The sequence below is a fragment of the Coenobita brevimanus genome, chromosome 3 (assembly GCF_032717465.1).
Source record: "Coenobita brevimanus isolate Jiangsu-jjx chromosome 3, ASM3271746v2, whole genome shotgun sequence".
NCBI classification, from domain to species: domain Eukaryota; kingdom Metazoa; phylum Arthropoda; class Malacostraca; order Decapoda; family Coenobitidae; genus Coenobita; species Coenobita brevimanus.
Genome location: NC_136956.1, coordinates 7,415,926 through 7,435,055, shown reverse-complemented (window position 1 = coordinate 7,435,055; position 19,130 = coordinate 7,415,926).

Below are 19,130 nucleotides of genomic sequence, written 5' to 3'. Positions count from 1 at the left end.
AGCGGGTCAGGTTTGGTCTGCGACATGGTGTGACGTATCTCATCTAACATCATGATGGTAAGTTTCGCTAAGTGAATAATGTGGGTACAAGGAAATGCACTGGGGAAAAAAAAGTAAGTCCTTGAATTTTTTGTATACAACATTCCGGATTACAGAGTCCAGCTTCATATATAGTATTAGTTAACATTGTCTCTCAGTGGTTGGACGCTGTGTAATCTAAAACGTAAGAGTTAAAGGACTCAAACCTTTTCATGTGTTTTCCCGCACGTAATTTACTATCACCATCAAGCTGTCCAACGTTTTAGTAAGTGTTGAGTCCCCTGGCGGCGGTACAGGTAACTAATAATCACAAGAAGAAGAAACTCTAGTCCTCCCTCATAAACGCAAATACCCAAATGGTTTTACCCAAGAGAATAAATATACTGGATTAGATTAGTATTTTAAAAATAGTGAAGGAGAGGATGTGAGAGGAGAGGCATAGGGAGGTGGCGGAACTGTAGAGACTCTCGGCATCGTGACTCGTGGCCGTGTCGGTTGTGTCTTCCTTCACACCCTTCGTCTGCGCCATCTTCTCCCTTTCTAGCTTTTCCTTCTCCAGGTCCTCAAACCTGGAGCCTCCTGGGCGTATGGGCATTAGTTCCTCCGGCAGGTTTGGGTACTGGGTCTTCTTCCCGTCAGTGAGAGGCAGGGCCACAGGCTTTTCCATACGGTCATGCTGGTTCGTCCACGGTCTAATCTCTTCTCGCCAAGGCCTATGTTTATCCTTCTCACAGAAGAGTGTACTGGTTCCCTTCTCCTCTGGCCAGTGTTCATGAATTTCCTCCCAGTGCCATCCATTTCTCTTCTTCCAGTGCCTCTCTTTCCTTTCCTTCACATCTACATCCATGTATTTTATCTCTTTGTCTTTTTCCATCGTGATGTGTTTAGTCAGGGTCCTTTTAAGTCGTTTGTAATATTTCTTAGGATATTTGTCTCTGGAGGCTGCGTATAGGTGGGACTCTTCCTTGTGGTGATGCTGTGACTGGGGAACAAAAGATATATGTATCACTCATCTTGGTAAATATACATCTGATCATTTTGAATTTTGTATTCAGGAGAGTAATGCAGTCTTCTCGGTGTTACACTTTACTGACTGGCGTTAATCAGACTTTTGCCATCAGAACATGAAGTGAAATTTCATGCAAAGGTGTATACCAAGTAGAAGAGGACACTGCTTCTCTGAACAAAAATTTATCAATATTGTCTGGCAGTGCAGTCCCAACTTAAAACTTAACCACCTGAGTTGATAGTATTAATGTTACATTACCAATAGCTGTTATAATAGTCTGATTTTACCTGACATGGATCCGAAACCCATTCTACCTCAGTTGATGGCAAGGTTTAGTCAGACTGGAGGCTGAATTTTACTAGTAACCAGAGAGACTCAGTCCTACCTCATGATTAGTTCTCTTTCACTTTATGTAACGCCTATATAATATTCAGGTTATAGGAGTAGCCCAATTCCGTCAGGTGAAAAAAAAAATGCTGTCCCGAGTCACTAAAAGAAAAGAAAGTCGCCAGTAATAAAAATTCTATACTCATTTTTCCACCTCAGTTACGGGCACTTCCACGTAAACATTGAAAATAAACATCACACACCCTTCTCTTACTTACACAGTCACCATCACTCCAACTACCGTCTCCCAACACAAGTGAAAATCTTGGGTGGGAGAGAGACACAGGTAAGACCTTGACTTCTAGAATTCTAACGAAAAGAAACCAAGCTGTAATCAAAAGAATTCAAGTTCTAACCAAGAGAATTAAAGCTCTAACAAGTGTAGCAGTGTACAACAAACCTCGCCCAACAGCAGTTATTACTGTTTTTTTTCTTTTTCATGCAAAGAAGAAACCAAAGGCTAGACGCTTGCATATTGCTCCCTCCAAGAAAAAAAAAAAATAACAGAGCCAAATTCAAGATCCATTCATTTCGAGATGCCTGGACACAGTGCGTTTCAAAGACTGGAGATCATAGGCACCAGGAAAAAACAGACAGAGTTGGACAGTTGACCTGTTGTATACATGAAGGACTGGGAGTAGCGGTTAGCTCTTGCATTAGAGTTGGACAGAAATGGGATGAGAGTTTATTGTTAGACGGGTGCTCTGTGCCTGCCGAAGTGGTGGTGGGATGCAAGCAGACAGTTCAGAGGAGCAGTGACCATTGACGCAGTGATAGAAAAGATATAAAGATGCAACAGGGCAGCAAAGAGTGAAAGGTTGAAGGGAGCCAGTAACAGGAAAAGAGTTCATGAGACAAAAAGCCTTTGACTCTACCCTGTTGAGAAGAGCTGTGTGTGGGGAGCCCCCCCACACATGAGAGTTGTACTCTACTCATTGGGCGAATAAAACCCAAGTATAAAGTCAACGATTGTGCAAGGGTAAAGAAGGTACAGAGTCAGCATCACACACCCAATCTCTTAGAAGCAGATTTTACAAGAGAGGTAATATGTTCTTTCCAAGAAAAATCCAGAGAGAATGAAACACCATCATGTTTAAAGATGATGCAGGATTGAGCTGGATGTTGTTAAAAATTAGGGGATACTCCTGTGGAAGCTTTTGTCAGGTTGATAGATGTAAAAACGATGTCTGATGCATTAAAAACAAGGTTATTCACCCCAATCAGAGATAGGGGTCAAGTCAGACACTAGGTGTCCCATAGCCTCATCCCTTGTTTGTTGAAGCAGCTGCTGAGATGGACGCTGTGGGAAGCGAATGGATAGGTGAAAGGTGAAGTCGTCAGCATATGAGTGGATAGGGTTAGACGTACAGCTTAGAAGGTCATTGATGAATACAAGGAAGAGAGTTGGTGAGAGGACAGAGCCCTGAGGAACACCAATACTGATAGCTCTAGGAGAAGAACGGTGACCGTCTACTACAGCAGCTACAGAACGACCAGAAAGGAAACTAGAGATGCAGGCACAGATAAAAGGATAGAAACCGTGAGATGGTAGTTTGGAAATTACAAATTTATGCAGTACTCGATCGAAAGCCTTTGAGAGGCCAAGTGCAATGGCAAAGCTTTCGCCAAAGTCCCGAAAGGAGGATGACTAGGATTCTGAAAGGTATGTGAGAAGATCACCAGTGGAGTGTCCCTGGAGGAACCCATACTGACGATCAGAAAGAAGGTTGTGATAGGAAATATGCTTATTTTTTTTTATGGTAAAAAAACAGACTCATAAACTTTAGAAATACAAGATGTTAAAGCAATTAGACGATAGTTAGACGGGTGGGAATGGTGAACCTTCTTTGAGACAGGCTGAATGAGAGGAAACTTCCAGCAAGGAGGAAAGGTGCAAGATGATAGACAAAGAAGAAAGAGCTTACCTAGGTAGGGTTTAAGCACAGAAGCACAGTTCTTGAGGACAACAGGAGGGACCCCATCAGGCCCCTATGTTTTGTTAGTACTGAGGCTAGTGATGGCAGAAAATACATAAGTTGAAGGAATTTTAACGTCAGCCACAAGGAAATCAGAGGGAGGAAGTGATGGAGGGACAACACCGGGATCGTCTATGGTGGAATTGGAGGAGAAAGTCTGAGCAAAAAGTTCTGCTGTTTAAATAGAAGAAATAGCTACAGAACCATCAAAGTAGAAAGGAGGAGGGAAGGATGATGAGGTAAGGTTGTAAGAAAGGTTTTTGGCAAGGTACCAGAAGAAGTGGGAAGAATTCAGGTTGGAGAGTTCGGAGCATTTAGAATGGATGAGATTATTTTTTGTAGTGCGAAGAATAGACTTAATACGACTCTGGGCAGAAACATTAAAAAAGATGAGGTTCAGGAGTGGGTTGCGTCCAATACCTTTTTTTTAGTCCTTTTCCTTGTTGTGGACAGCATTGCAAAGAGTGTGATTAAACCATTTTCTTTTTCTGCATTAGTCAAAGGATATGAGAAAGAAATGTATGCTTCCATGCCCGAGTGAATAACCTCCATAATGTGCATGGCACACTCTGATGTCTCCCGGTCATGGAACCAATAATTATTCCAGAGAGAATAAAAAAGTACTGCTTGAGGGCCTCCCAATCAGCTGCTCCAAAGTGCCACAACCGACGTTTCTTTGCAGGGTCCAAAGGCCGTATTGGAGCAATAGGACAGGTTAAGGTGATAAGGTTGTGACTGGAGGAGCCCATCGGAGAGGAAAGATTAACAGCGCAGCCAAAAGGATTAGTTGTAAGGTAGGGGCCAAGTATGTTGGAAATCTCTTCAAGACAGTCAGGGATATGGGTAGGGTGCTGTACAAGCTGCTCTGGGTTACTGAATATACCAAAGATGTAGGCTTGCTCACCAAGTGGATCAATGAAAGGAGAGGAGAGCCAAAGGTCGTGGTGAACATTGAAATCTCCAAGAATGGAGATTTCAAACAAAGGAGAAAGGGATACAATGTGTTCCATCGTGGAAGTAAGAAAGTCGAAGAATTTTTCATAGTCAGTAGAATTAGGATATAAGTAAACAGCACATATGTATTTAATCAGAGAATGACAGGAAAGTGATGCCAGAGAGTAAAGAATTCAGGAGAATCAAGTTCAGGAACATGAGAGCAAGATAAGTTGTTGCGTACACTTACACAACAGCCACCTTTGGCTTTGAAATGAGTGTAGAGAAAGTAGGAGGGTACACAGAAGGGTTTGCTACTGAATCGGTAGTGCCATTTAGTGTCGATACACAATTAATTTCTAAGATCATGGTACAAATGTTTTCATGTTATGCACTCTGAGAATGTGATCTTGTGTTTGACCTTCCAAGGTCACTCAGGGTTAAAGGCATGGTACTAAAATAAATATAAGTCCATATGAAACCTTCTATATCTTGATTATAGCAAATATCTCCGTCTTCAGCAAGTTCTGTTATAGCTCCCTGAATATCCGTGACCTTGATTTTGACCTCTCAAGGTCACTTATGGTCAAAGGTCATGCTATCAATTAAAAACCCATATGGGACTTGTTAAATGTAGATAATAGTAAATATCTCTCTATCTTCAACCGGTATCGAGTTTTAGCCAACTGAATATCCGTGACCTTGAGTATGACCTTTCAAGTTCACTCAAGGTCAAAGGTCTTCATGCCAAATGAAAGACCATAGTACGAGTTCCTGTATGTTCGTAATAATAAATGTTTACATCTTCAACCGGTTTCAAATTATAGCCCTTTGAAAATGTGTAACCTTGATTTTGCCCTTTAAATATTGCACGATTACCTCCAAAATTCAATCACTTTCTTTTGGGGCCAGTGCCCACATATCCTGAAAGTTTCATGGAATATCATTCAGCCGTTTTTCCTTAACATTGCTAACAAACAAGGAAAGAAACAAAGAAACTCGACCATAAACAATACCTCGCCTGACTCCTTCCAGGCGAAGTAACCAAAAGAATTCATGTTCTAACCAAAAGAACTCAGGCTCAGCCTGTCTTACTCCTAACATTTCTATCTCAATGCATCATCTATCCTACCATAATGAAAGCTCTTTCCTGCGATCACTGGCTTTCCTTTCTCATGTTTCGTTTCCAGTACCTTCCACTGCACATGACTATCCATAATTTTCTTCATTCTTCCCGAGATCCATGACTACCACAAATATCACACATTTATCCTGTCTTCAATTCGATTGCTCATTTTCCCGTATCTAGAGGCAGTATTATCCAGTCGGGAGATACTTTTTCAAAATGGACGGGTTGGATATAGAGGTGTTCTTTTTAACCCCTTCAGTTTCTAAGATCTTTCCTAAATTCAATGTAATCATCTGAAGATAGCAAGAAAAAGCTATAAAAATACGTAATCAGAGAAAAGAGATCCAATGCTACTTCTCCCTGTGTCTTAGTTTAAACAAGATGATACACACATCGTTTGTCACTCCTAAGTCTACGTATTGCAGCTTCACATTTTCTGTTTTTTACTTTGACAACACTTAACCGACTTATTCCTAGTTACTTCTTTCACACACTTCTCCCTGTTTTACCTTTGTGCCGTAAAAGTACTTCTAATACTGACATAGCCAAAGGAATAAAGCCATTGCTCTTTCAACCTCTCACTTGATGTAGTGCTGCCTACTTCGTCCTTCACCTTTATCACTCTTTTTCTGTGTCTGTCCTCTTATCAACCTCTCACTTGATGTAATGCTGCCTACTTAGTCCTTCACCTTTATCACTCTTTTTCTGTGTCTGTCCTCTTATCTTCCTATTTCTCCCATCTTTCATGTCACTTCTTATTAATCTTTTTTTTTTTCCTTTTCAGGTGGCTTTACATTGAGTGACGAGCCTAATTGTTTCCTGTAAGCCAGGAAACCATTTACAACTTCTGAGTGGTAACCATATAACCAACCCATACTTGTTCTATACGCGTCAACAAGTGGGTTGGAGGAGAGTTAGTGCCCTTCCCAGTACAAGTAACTGAAAGTCAAATGGACATCCCTTACGGGATTATGGCGTCTGGCTATAGATAGATGGACAGACTTTCTCCACTATATATTACTATTTTGTACTCTGCACACCTCATCTGTACTTCCTGCGTTTTGATCACGTTATAGCAGTGTGAGAAGAGTCACTATTTGGAGAAGCAGTGTAACGTGTGGCGTTGTGTGAGGCGTGAATGGGATGTGTTGTTTTGTGATGTGTATGGTGCGGCAGTGTGAAGTTTGTGAGGTGTGAAGTGTGGGGGAGATATGTTAGTGTGTGGTGTCACAGCATGAGATGTGATAGTATATTTCATTCCACGGCGACATCACTATTGATCGATTATAACTTTCTCATACCTTCTCTCCAACAAGCTGCGGTTCTGTTGGTTCTCCTTTGCCCTCCTCTCCTTCCCTTGTGTCTCCCTCCAGCAATATTCTCTCCTCTTCCCTCTTTTCATTTTCCAGGAGCCGTAGTTCCACCACTTCTCTTTGGGCTATACTCCCGTCCTCTTCCTCTTTGTGAGCCCTCCTCTTCTCTTCATTCCTCCTCAGTTCCTCGTCCCCTAAGTGGGTGAGCTCCTCCTCCAGCTCCCTCTTCCCCTTGGGCAGCAAAGGAAGAACAGAGGGTGAGGATGAGAGGGATGAGGAGGGAGAGAGGGGGAGAGCGGTGACTGCTGCCAACATCACCAACAGAACGGCAACCTAGGGGAAGGGGAAGGGGGACAGAGGTTATGTACACAACTGAAACAATCCGGAACAAATTTTTTTCGGAAAGGTCCTGCAACCCAGATTATTTCCTCTGCTACCATATCAACTGTTCGTAAGGTTTTTAACACAGTCTGCTGTAGCAGATTTAAAGAACAAAAAGTTATTATGGTTCTAGTGCGAATAACTAAAAATGTTTACGGTACAGGTGGGAATAACCGAGAATGTTTAAAACTCGCGGTGCGACGGGATGATCTGCTAACATTCTATTATCTAGCGATAGTAAGGTCGTGGTATAATAATAACTGCACTGAACGGGGTCATCATCATCATCACCCTCCTCCTCCTCCTCACCATCATCATCAGCATTTCCCTATAGTGATGTGGTACAGTGGTGTAGATGTGTAAGTGGTGTGGTAGGATGACTAAAAACTATGAAAGTAAAACATATTATTATTCCAAAGCCCATTTTCAACACAGGTGAATCAACAGCCTTAACAAATTATTTAAATCAAGTCCTGTAAGATTTGAAATTATATAAAAGTCAATCCATGCGTCTTCAGAAACTGTCCTATAGATACACAGAACCACACTACACGCCAAAGCGGGCCATACACGCACAGACGAGCCCGTCTGGTGGCCTGAATAGGCCGGCTCATTCAGGCAAACCTGGGCGTGTGTGGGTAGGGAACAGGCGCCTGTGCAGGCGGCCTCAACGGTCGTCCTGGGATCTGTCGCGGACAGATTTTCGTGCTCAGGCTCCGGTCAGGTTCAGGCAAACTGAGCGTGTGTGGGGTACCGCAGGCCATCAGGCGTCAGTCTTGTGTCAATTGTGCGGGAGAATTTTAAATCCTCGTACAAGCAACCTGTGGCAGACCTCAGTGTGGCTGTTAGTCTTTCATGCGGTGAAATAGCACTCTTCATAAAGGTTTCCTTCTTCTTTATTACTGGGAAAACTAGTGACAACAACTGCAGGTATGAATCCTAGTCCATCCTCAAGTAATTAAGCCAGTCATATTTCTCGCACCGCAGTTCTTTCAACAGAGTCAGATGGGACAATTTACTCCTAATCAACAATCTTTTGCCCATTTAGTCCGTTTTATCCTCCTCTTTCGATTATTTGCACTATAGGCTGCGGCAATAGCCCCAACAGCCTACAGCTCTAGGTCATCTATGGGCAGCGGAGAGTCCATGGCCACTCTCACGTCACGTCACGGCGTTTCCTTTGCAACTGAGCTGAGAGGTGAGGCCGACTGAATCGTGTGTGGGCACAGCGTTGTTTGTTAAAGCCAGCCTCTTCAGGCCACTGGACGGGTTCGCCTGTGCGTGTATGGCCCGCTTAAGAGAGAGACAGAGAGAGAGTTGTTTTCATTGCCATTATCTGTAACTTCGCTTTGTCGAGTGGGCTGATGTTTTAATTTTCGTACATTGTTTGGTCGTTTATCCTGAGTTATGGAAAAGTTACTACGTAGTGGAAACAACTACCATATTTCAAACTCTCATACGTCACACACATACACACACACACACACACACACACACACACATAAATAAATAAATATATATATATATATATATATATATATATATATATATATAGATATATATTGATATACATATAGATAGATAGATAGATAGATAGCCCGACACCCTAATCCCGCAAAGGGTGGCTGCAGACAAAACGCCTCCAAGTCGCTCTGTCACCCACCATTTGACTACCCTCCCCCCAACTCACCCCCCTCCCTCATATGCCTCTCAACTCCATCCCTTCACCTCATCTTCGGTCTACCCCTCCCTCTCCCTTCCTCCACCTCACCTACATACACCCTCTTAGTCGGTCTTTCATTCTCCATTCTCTCCACATGTCCAAACCACCTCAGTGTATTTCTCCTAATCTTCTCAACCACATCCTCATCCACCTCACAACGTTCCTTCACTTCTTCATTCGTCAACCTGTCCCTCCGTGTCACTCCACATGCTCCTCTCAGGTAACTCATTTCCACTGCTCTCACTCTTGACTTTTTCCCCTCTTGCAAGGTCCACGACTCGTTTTCATACGTCAGGGTAGGGATCACAATACTATCATGCAGTGTCTTCTTAACTTCCATACTCACCTCCCTATTTCTCATCACTGCTTTCAGTGAACCAATAACCTTCCTTCCCTGCTGTGCCCTTTCACGCACTTCATCCCCCAAAGTTCCATTCTTACTCATCACACTATCCAAGTACTTGAATGCATCCACTCTTCATATCCTCACCATCCAACCTCACTGTACATTCTGTGACTTTACTCCTCTCAAACACCATAACTTTACTTTTGTTTACATTAACTTTCAGCTTCCTCCTCCTACACACTGTCCCAAATTCATTCAGCAAACCTTGCAACTCCCATTCATCTTCACTCAACAATACTGTATCATCAGCAAACAGCAACACCGGATTCTTCCAAATCTCACCCTTATTCATTAGAGCCACCCCCACATTCACTGCCCTACCCTGCACCTCCTTTACAACCCCATCCATGTATATAATAAACAGCCATGGAGACATCACACAACCCTGTTTCAGTCCCACATTGAGATCAAAGAACTCACTCACCTCACCATCCACTTGCACTGTAGCCCTAGCTCCTTCGTGCATACTCTTCACAGCATTCAACAATTTCCCATCCCCTCCATATACTCTTAATACCTTCCACATACCTTGCCTATCTATTCTGTCATAAGCTTTCTCCAAGTCCATGAAGGCAGCATACACTTTCTTTTCTTTCTCTAGATACTTCTCCACTAAACATCTTAGAACAAATATCTGATCTACACACCCTTTTCCCTTCCTAAATTCTCCTTGTTCTTCTCCAGCTAGCTCCTCTGTCATATGCCTAACCCTGTGAATGAGTATTCTACCATATATTTTACCAGTCACACTAAGAAGCAAATACCCCTATGGTTACCACATACTTCTCTCTCCCCTTTTCCTTTATATAAAGGAACAATTATACCTGATTTCCAGTCCTCTGGAACACTTCCCTCTTCCCAAGCCAAGCTACACAACTTTTATATCCACTCCACATCAATCTCACCCCCATACCTCAGCATTTCACCACACACTCCATCAATTCCTGGGGCCTTCCCCAGCTTGATCTTCATTGCTTCCACTACTTCCGTCCTACTGATCTCTTCCTCCCTCCTCTCATCTCTTCTTCTCCCAGCCATTCCCCAACCACATATACTCACACGACTGTCACTCTCTACATTCAACAAATCCTCAAAGTGCTCCTTCCATCTCCTCAATTTCTCTCTCTTCTCCACCAACAATCTAATATTCCTATCTTTCACTCCTCTGCTATTTCCCCTTTCACACTGCCTTACTTTCTTTACCGTCTTCTAAAACAATTTCTTACTCTCCCTCCATTTCACACTCAGATTCCTCCCAAACTCTTCGTCCACTTTCTTCTTACTTTCCTTCACCAGTCTCTTCACCTCCCTTCTCCTACTCAAATATACCTCTCTCTTCTCTCTGTCATCTTCTCCCCTACCTCTACTTGCTAACCATTCACTATATGCCTTCTTCTTTTGATCCACAGCTCGTTTCACCTCATCATTCCATCATGCTGTCCCTTGGACACCCTTGCATCTCCTCCTCACTCCACAAACCGCCTCACACGCTGCGCCTATGTCTTCCGTAAATATCTTACGTACGTCTTCCACCCTTTCCATCTGCTCTAGCTCATACCTTCCCAATTTTTCTTTTACTGTGCACTTATACTCTGCCATTTTCTCACTATCTTGCAAATTCTCCACTCTTCTCACAGGAGCTGCTTCCTCCTGTCTTCCCCTTAGTCTCCTTAACCATTTTCTTTGCAGCTTTACCTTGGCCATCACTAAGTCATGGTCCGAGATTCCATTCCCCCACCCTCTCCACACTCTTGCATCCAACACTTGTCTTCTCATTCGCTCATCCACACACACGTAGTCTATCATTGCCTTTCGTTCAACAAGTTCACCATCCATCCTCCTCATTACGCTCCACGTATACTGGTGGATCATCTTATGTCGAAAGTAGGTGTTGGCTATTGCCAACCCCTTACCAGCACAGATGTCCATCAAAGCACTACCATTCCCATCTACGTCAGCTGGCACACCCCACTGACCAACCACTCCATCCACTCGTACATTCCCAACTTTGCCATTCATGTCTTCAATCAAAAACACTCCCTCGCTCCTCTCAGATTTGTCCATACATGCTTCTACTCTCGCCCAAAACTCATCTTTCACTCTTGCCACTCGGTCCTCTGTCGGGGCATACACACATACAATCGCCCATGCTTGTATACCTACTTTCATCCTCACCCATACAATCCTTGCACCCGCTGTTCCACACTCTCTTATATTCTCCTTCCACTTTTTGCTCATCATCAGACATACTCCCTCTCTTGCCCTCTCATTCTCATTAATTCCCGCACTTATATCTAAACCATATTCCTATTCTCTCACCCTTTCACCTTACCATTTAGTTTCAGTCAATCCACATGTATCCACTCTTGCATCCTGAAGCACCTGAACAATCTCTCTCTCTTTCACTTCATCATTCACTCCTCTCACATTCCAAGTTCCCACCCTAATAATGTCCTTTGTCCGTTCCTTAGTCGTCAATGTATGGTCCGTCCTGGTCCGAGGCGCTTTATTCGCTTTTTTAGCTAGTTCTTTTTACGGGGTGGGGCACTAACCCACCACCAACCCTTTTAGGCGCCTCGTACGACAAGCAGGGATACTGAGGAAGTATTCTTGAAACCCCCCTACCCCCAGGGGGTAGATAGATAGATAGATAGATAGATAGATATAGATAGATAGATATAGATAGATACCGGTATATGTATATATACTGCTCCTTTCCGGAAAAACACTAACTAGAAATACAAACAAGAAGCCTCGGACCAGGACTGACAAACAGCTGACGACCAAGGACACAAAGGACATGGTTCGGACTGCAACATGGAATGTAACGGGTGTGAATGATGAGGTGAAAGAGAGAGATGGTCCAGGTGCTTCAGAGTGCAAAGGTGAACATATGTGGATTAAATGAGACTGAATGGAAAGGTGGGAGTGTCAGAAGTGGAAGTATGGATGGGGTATATGCACAGGAGTAGGTGAGACTGAGAGGGCAAAAAGGGGTTTGCGTATTGCTATATGCAAGAGATACAAGGAGACAGGAGTTGTAGACTAGACATTGAAGACGTGCAGATTTACCTGGGAGGAAGGTAGAGTCTCTGAGAATCGATAGTCAGGTATAATTATTCCCTGTACAAAGGAAAAGGGGAATAAGAATTGTGTGGTAATCATAGGAGCATTTGTTTTCTTGGTGTAAAAGGAAAAGTATATGGTTGGATACTTATTGACATAGATAGGGAAATAACAGAGGAATTAGTTGGAGAGGAAGAGGGAGGTTTTAGGAAGGGAGGAGTTTGTGGAGATCAAATATTCATCCTCACGTCTTTAATGGAAAAGCTTCTAGAGAAGGGAAAGACGATATGGAGAAAGCATATGACAGAGTGGATAGACAAGGAATGTGAAAATTATTAGGAATATACGGACTACATGGGAAGTTGTTGAATGCCACGAAGAGTATGTAAGAGGGTGCTAAGGCTGCAGAGCGTGTGGGTAGTGAACTGAGTGAATATTTCTCTCTGAATGTCGGATTGAAACAGGAATGTGTCATGCCTCCATGGCTGTTCAATTTCTATAAACAAGGGGTTATAAAAGAGGTACAAGGTAGGTCAGTGGAGTTTGGAATGGCCCTAATGAAAGAAGGCAGCGTTTGGAAACTTGCTGTATTGTTGTTTGCAGATGATACACTCTCGTTAAGTGAAGACGAAAGGAGCTGCAAGGGTTACTGAATGAGTTTGGAGGAGTGTGTAAGAAACGGAATCTAAAGGTGAATGTACGGAAGTGTAAAATTGTGGTTTTTCGAGAGAAATTGTCACTGAATGTACAGTGAGTTTAAATGATGAGGAAATGGAAAATGTGAGTGCATTTAAGTATTTGGGTAGTGTGATTAGTAAGGATGGAAGTTTGGAGGATGAAGTGTTTGAAAGGGTGCAACAAAGGAAGAAAGGTTGCAGGTTCTTTGAAACCGGTGATACGAAAATGGGAGGTGAATATGGAAGTAAAGAAACTGCTGCATGATATTATTGTCATTTGAACTCTAACATATGGGAGTGAAGCTTCGACCTTGTTGGAAGGACACAAGTCAAGAGAGTGAGCAGTGGAAAAGATTTATTTCAGAGGAGCATGTGGAGTTACATGGGGAGACAGACTGACACATGAGGAAGTAAGGAATATTGTGGTGTGCATGTGAATTTGATAGAAAGCATTAAGAGAAACATAGAGGTGGTTTGGCCTTGTGGAGAAGATGGAGAACGAGAAACTAACGAGGAAATGTGAATGAGGGTGGAGGTGGGGAGAGCAAGGAGGAGGCCGAGAATGAGATTGAGAGATGGAGTGGAGAGGTATATGAGAGATAGGGGTGTGAGCTGGTGGGAGGGCAGTGAAATGGCGGGGTACAGGGCGACATGGAGGCGATTTGTTTGTGGCCATCTCTTACGGGATTGAGGTGACTGACAATATATTATATAAATCTATATATATATATATATATATATATATATATATATATATATATATATATATATATATATATATATGTCTATCTATCTATCTATCTATCTATATATGTGTGTGTGTGTGTGTGTGTGTGTGTGTGTGTGTGTGTATTGTTATGGTGTGTATATTACGGTGCACTCTTAACCCTTAATTAATCACCAATAGGGGTAAGGTAATGCCCACAAGAAAACTAACTTAACTTTATTGTACACTATAACATACACACACCAATGAAGAAACCAGGATTCATTTTACAAAAGAGCAATTCATATAGGCATCAGAATACAAATATAAAACAAGTTATTTCTTACATAACCAGAATACACTCAGTGGAGGCTAAGTACTCACAAAGCTCGAGGAAACTTGGAGACTTCGGTGATATAATCCAGATATAAATCACACACTAGTGTAAGTGGAGGAGTGAACCAAAAATGGGAAATGGTGCACAAACAGTGTGTTTTGTAATCAAAGTCATGTATTGAGTAACGTTTGAAAATACGAGGAAAAGTGCAACACAATGTGACAAATGTGTAATGTGACTGTAAGTGACGAAATGGGTGAAAAATGTGTACAAATGACAAAATGTGTACAAATGTGAACAAATATCTTCGAGCTTATAAAGCAGACTTACTCCGCCTCTCTCGGCTAACTAACCACTAGGCTGTCTTAAAAATAATCTCTGTCCATAAACAAACAATGGAGGCACCTGCTACCAATGGGGGCCTTACACATTACAGAAAGCCAATGGCTTGCCGTCAAGAAAGCCAAGAAAGCGTTATTCAGACTTTTATTGGCAAATACTCTCATTTTGCTCCTCTCACACTATACGTTACACCCCTATGGTCAAGGACATAAGGGTTTTCTGCGCAGTTTATGGGAAAAACAACTAGTGTGTTATCAGCCCAGAAGACAAAGTTGACCACTGGGTAAACACAGCTGTGGTTTAGGGTTATCCTTTATAGGCAGCAAAACTGATAAGAAAATTATTTATCGATCTTAACGGCTCACCTGTCTCCTTTCATTATCACCTTATCTTCTATTTCACCATTTGCTACTGGGGTAACTGTGCCAGTGACACTTCCCTTCCTGAGAGATGAAATTTCCCAAGGGGAAATTTCTGGATACTGTACAATTTTGTGTTCTGGACAGGTAATCTGCTAAAACATTGGAAACACCAGTTATATGTCTCTCATCAAGGGAGTATTCCAGCAAAAATAGGGCCCAGTGGGTCAATCTAAGATTTTTGTCCTTAAATTGTGACAAAAATTCCAGAGGATGGTGATCAGTGTACACTACAACATCACCTGACCCTGGAACAACATACAGAGAGAAATGTTGAAGGGGAAGTATGAGTGCAAGGAGTTCTTTCTCAATAGTTGAATATTTTTTCTTGGCCTTATTGAACTTTTTGCTAAAATAGCACACAGGCATCTCAAAGCCTTGATCATTATCCTGAAGCAAAACTGTGCCAGCCCCTAGGCCACTGGCATCAACAGCTAATTTAAAGGGTTTGTAAAAAATTGGAGCTCGAAGCACTGGGTGACTTGACAGGATGGTTTTGACTTTATAATGGCTATCCTTACATTCTGGCTTCCACTCATACTTGACTCCTTTTCTTAACAAATCAGTGAGGGGAGCTACAAGATCAGAGAAGTTCAGGACAAAAAGTCTATAGTACCCTACCATACCCAAGAATCGTTGCAACTCTCTCTTATTTTGGGGTTGGGGGAATTGACTATGGCCTGAACTTTAACAACAGGTGGACTCACTTGGCCAAAACCGACCACATAACCTAGGTACTGCACTTGAGCCGTTACAAATTCACATTTAGTTAAGTTAAGCACTAAATTAGCAGAGGACAGTCTCTGCAGCAAGGCATCTAGTTGGCTCAAGTGTTGTTCCCAGGTGTCACTAAAAATAACTTCATCAATGAATGTAACACAACCATCCAAGTCCTTGGTGAGATCACTCATCAGCCTTTGGAAGGTGGCAGGAGCATTCTTCATACAATAGGGCATGACCTTACATTTATAAGTATTGCTACCGACCACAAAACAGGAAATTTCTTGGGCCCTTTCTGTGAGTGGGACTTGACAATATCCCTTCATCAAATCTAATTTTGTAATAAACTTAGCACTGCCTGTTGCATCCACACAATCATCTACTCTAGGAAGTGGGTAGGTATCAGTCTTGGTAAGGGAGTTGACTTTATTATAATCAATACAAAGCATTGTGACCCATCGGGTTTTGGAACCACTATAACCGGGGAGCACCACTCACTTTGACAGGACTCGATTAACCCCTGCTGCAACATGTAGTTCAGTTCCTTTTGAATGATGGTCTGCTTCTGAGGACTAGCCTGGTGGGGGACTGCTTTACAGGGCTGGCATCTCCAACGTCCATGTCGTGCTGTGCTGCTTCCGTCCATCCTGGAGTGTCCCAGAAGACACCAAGAAACTTCCTGAGAAGAGCAACAAGCTTGGCACACCGCTCTGCAGTCAAGTGTGAGAGTTTACCAGTCAGTGAACTTCAAGCTTCCTGGTTTCCTATCCAACTCGTTGTCTAGTCCAAAATCAAAGGGCAGTTCTCGTCCTTTGCCATCTTGACAGCCGACACCATGCATGCAGCATTAGGGGGGTCCAAGTCTCGCCTGAGCTACTCCTTCAACATATTTACATGGCACAATTTTCGTTCTTTCCTCCGGTCTGGGGTTAAAATGACATAATTTACTTCACCTACCCTCTTCTCCACTACATAAAGGACTGCAAAACTTGCCTGCAGAGGTTGACCATGAATAGAAAGCAAGACAAGAACTTGGTCACCTGGGTGAAAAACTCTGTTCCTAACTTTTTTAGAGTGGTCATACCACTCTTCATCATCTCCTGAGATAACTCCAGGTGTGCTCTGGACACTTCCACGCTACAGGCCAGTCTTTCTTTAAATTTTCACACATAGTCTAGCAAGATAATTTGGTAATCATACTTGTCCCATTCTTCACTGAGGAGTTTAAGAGGACCTCTAACTTAATGGCCAAAGATTAACTGAAATGGGGAATAGCCCAAGGACTTGCTCGGTTCCTCTATGGTGGCAAAAAAGTAGGAAAGGCAAACACTTGTCCCTTTCCTTTTCATCCAGATTCATCGTTTTAAGCATACTCTTCAAAGTTTGGTGATACCTCTTTAATGCACCCTGACTCTGAGGATGATATGCTGAGGAAGTGATCTTGGAGATTCCTAACTCCTTAAGGGTTCGTATGGACAGTCTGGAATTAAAATTACTGCCTTGATCTGACTGAACTTCCTTAGGGAGACCAAACGGGTAAAGAAGGTCAGCATCTCTTTTACAACCAGTTTAGCTGAAATATTTCTCAAGGGAATGACTTTGGGATATCTAGTGACCATGCCTAACTTTGTGAGGATGTACTGGTGGCCTGAGGAGGTTTTAGGCAAAGGTCCAACAATGTTCACAAGGACTCTAGTGAATGGGGCCTCAAACATAGGTAGAGGAATCAAAGGAGCCGCAGGGATGGGCTTATTGTTCTTACCGACTAGCTGACAGGTGTGACATGACCTACAGAACCGGGAGACATCTCGACGGATTCCAGGCCAGTAAAAATGCTGCCAGATGCGGGAGAGAGTCTACCGCACCCCTAAGTGACCTGGTAAAGAAGAGTCATGAGCAACAGACATAATTTTTTGCCTATAGAGTCTTGGAACCACCACATGGTATACAGTCTCCCACTTATCATGAGCAACACTAGGAGGTCTCCATCTTAGCATTAACACGTTGTTTGGCCTTAAATAATACCATTCTGTCAACTGTGACTCACATTCATCTTCCCTAACTGCTGAGTCAATCAAAATGGCAATCTCTGGATCAGATCTTTGCATGTCAGCTAACTTTGCACTTACGTCTGGGGAGAATCATCAACCTCTGAGCCATTTAGCTGGGCGAAAAAGTATCACCAAGCCCAATATCATCATCGGTTTTGCCAATGCCATTACTGTCAACATTATCATGGCTGGCCTCTGCCATCATAGCTCTAGTTACAGCACATGCGGGAAACAATTTTGTATCCAGCTCTTTAATCCTGTCCTCACTCAGGCGAGTTTTTGACACACAGGGAACAGCACTCACCTGTCCTCCCGCCAAGTCGTTCCCTAAAAGGAAAGTGGCCCCTTGTACAGGAAGCTGATCAACAACACCCACACGCACTGAATCAGTAACTAATTCTGACTGGAGCTTCACCTCAACAAGGGGAACGGATACAATCTCAGCAATACCCTACAACCAGACACATTCATTAGGGTCAGCTACATCAACAATCCCCTTCACCATTAGTGACTGTGAAGCTCCTGTTTGTCTTATTATAGTGACTTCCTTACCACCTTTTCCATCAAGTGAAACTAATCCCTTAGATATGAAGTTAGCTAATAAATGATATGGGAAGTAGTCATTTGTATACTGCTTGGGGTAGGACACTCTGATGGAGTCTTATTACCACTTTCACCTGAACCTGACAGCTGCATTGCTCCAGTCTTACTAGTGTCTAACAATGGCTCTGCAGGAGTCTGTCTATCAACCACTGACAGTTCCAATCTAGCCTTATCAACACTATGCACCTGCTGGGGTTGTGTCTGACTACCGCTAACCATATCTGTGTGTGGCTACTCTTTGTTGGTGTCAAAAGATCCCTAAGAGTTTACCAAAGTAATAGGTTTCACATTGGAACTTTTCCCTCATTTTTTCCAGCATCAATCCTCCAAGTGCCCCCAATTCTGTCAATACTGGCAAAACCTGACACTTTTTCTTGACCCTCAGGCAACACTGTCCTCACTTACTTTCATGGAACTAACATGCCCTGGGGTTGCAGTGTTTCCACTAGTGTCACTTGACATTAACTTGCCTTTACCAGAAGTAGGGTTCACAAAAACTGGTTGGTTCACTCTCATACCCTTAACAAATGACTGAGGCTTACGTTCATGCTTATGAATAATATCTGCTACAACAGCAGCCTCAGCTAGGGTATCTAAATCATTCTCCACAAGGTATGTAGCAACATCCCTATCTATGTTACCAGTGAAGTTCTCCAAGATCATTAATTCTCTCAGTTTAGAGAAATTATCAACATTCTTAGAATGCAACCATTGATCAAATAAGTCTGTGAGTACTCTAGCATATTCCACATGAGTCTGATCTTTCTGTTTAAAGGTAGATCTAAATCTAAACCTATATGTCTCTGGCACGAGTTCATACGCATTTAGTTTGACCTCTTTCAAACAATCATAGTTAGCACTTTGATCAACAGGCAAAGAAATATAAGCCTCTTGAGCCTTTCTTTTCAAAACA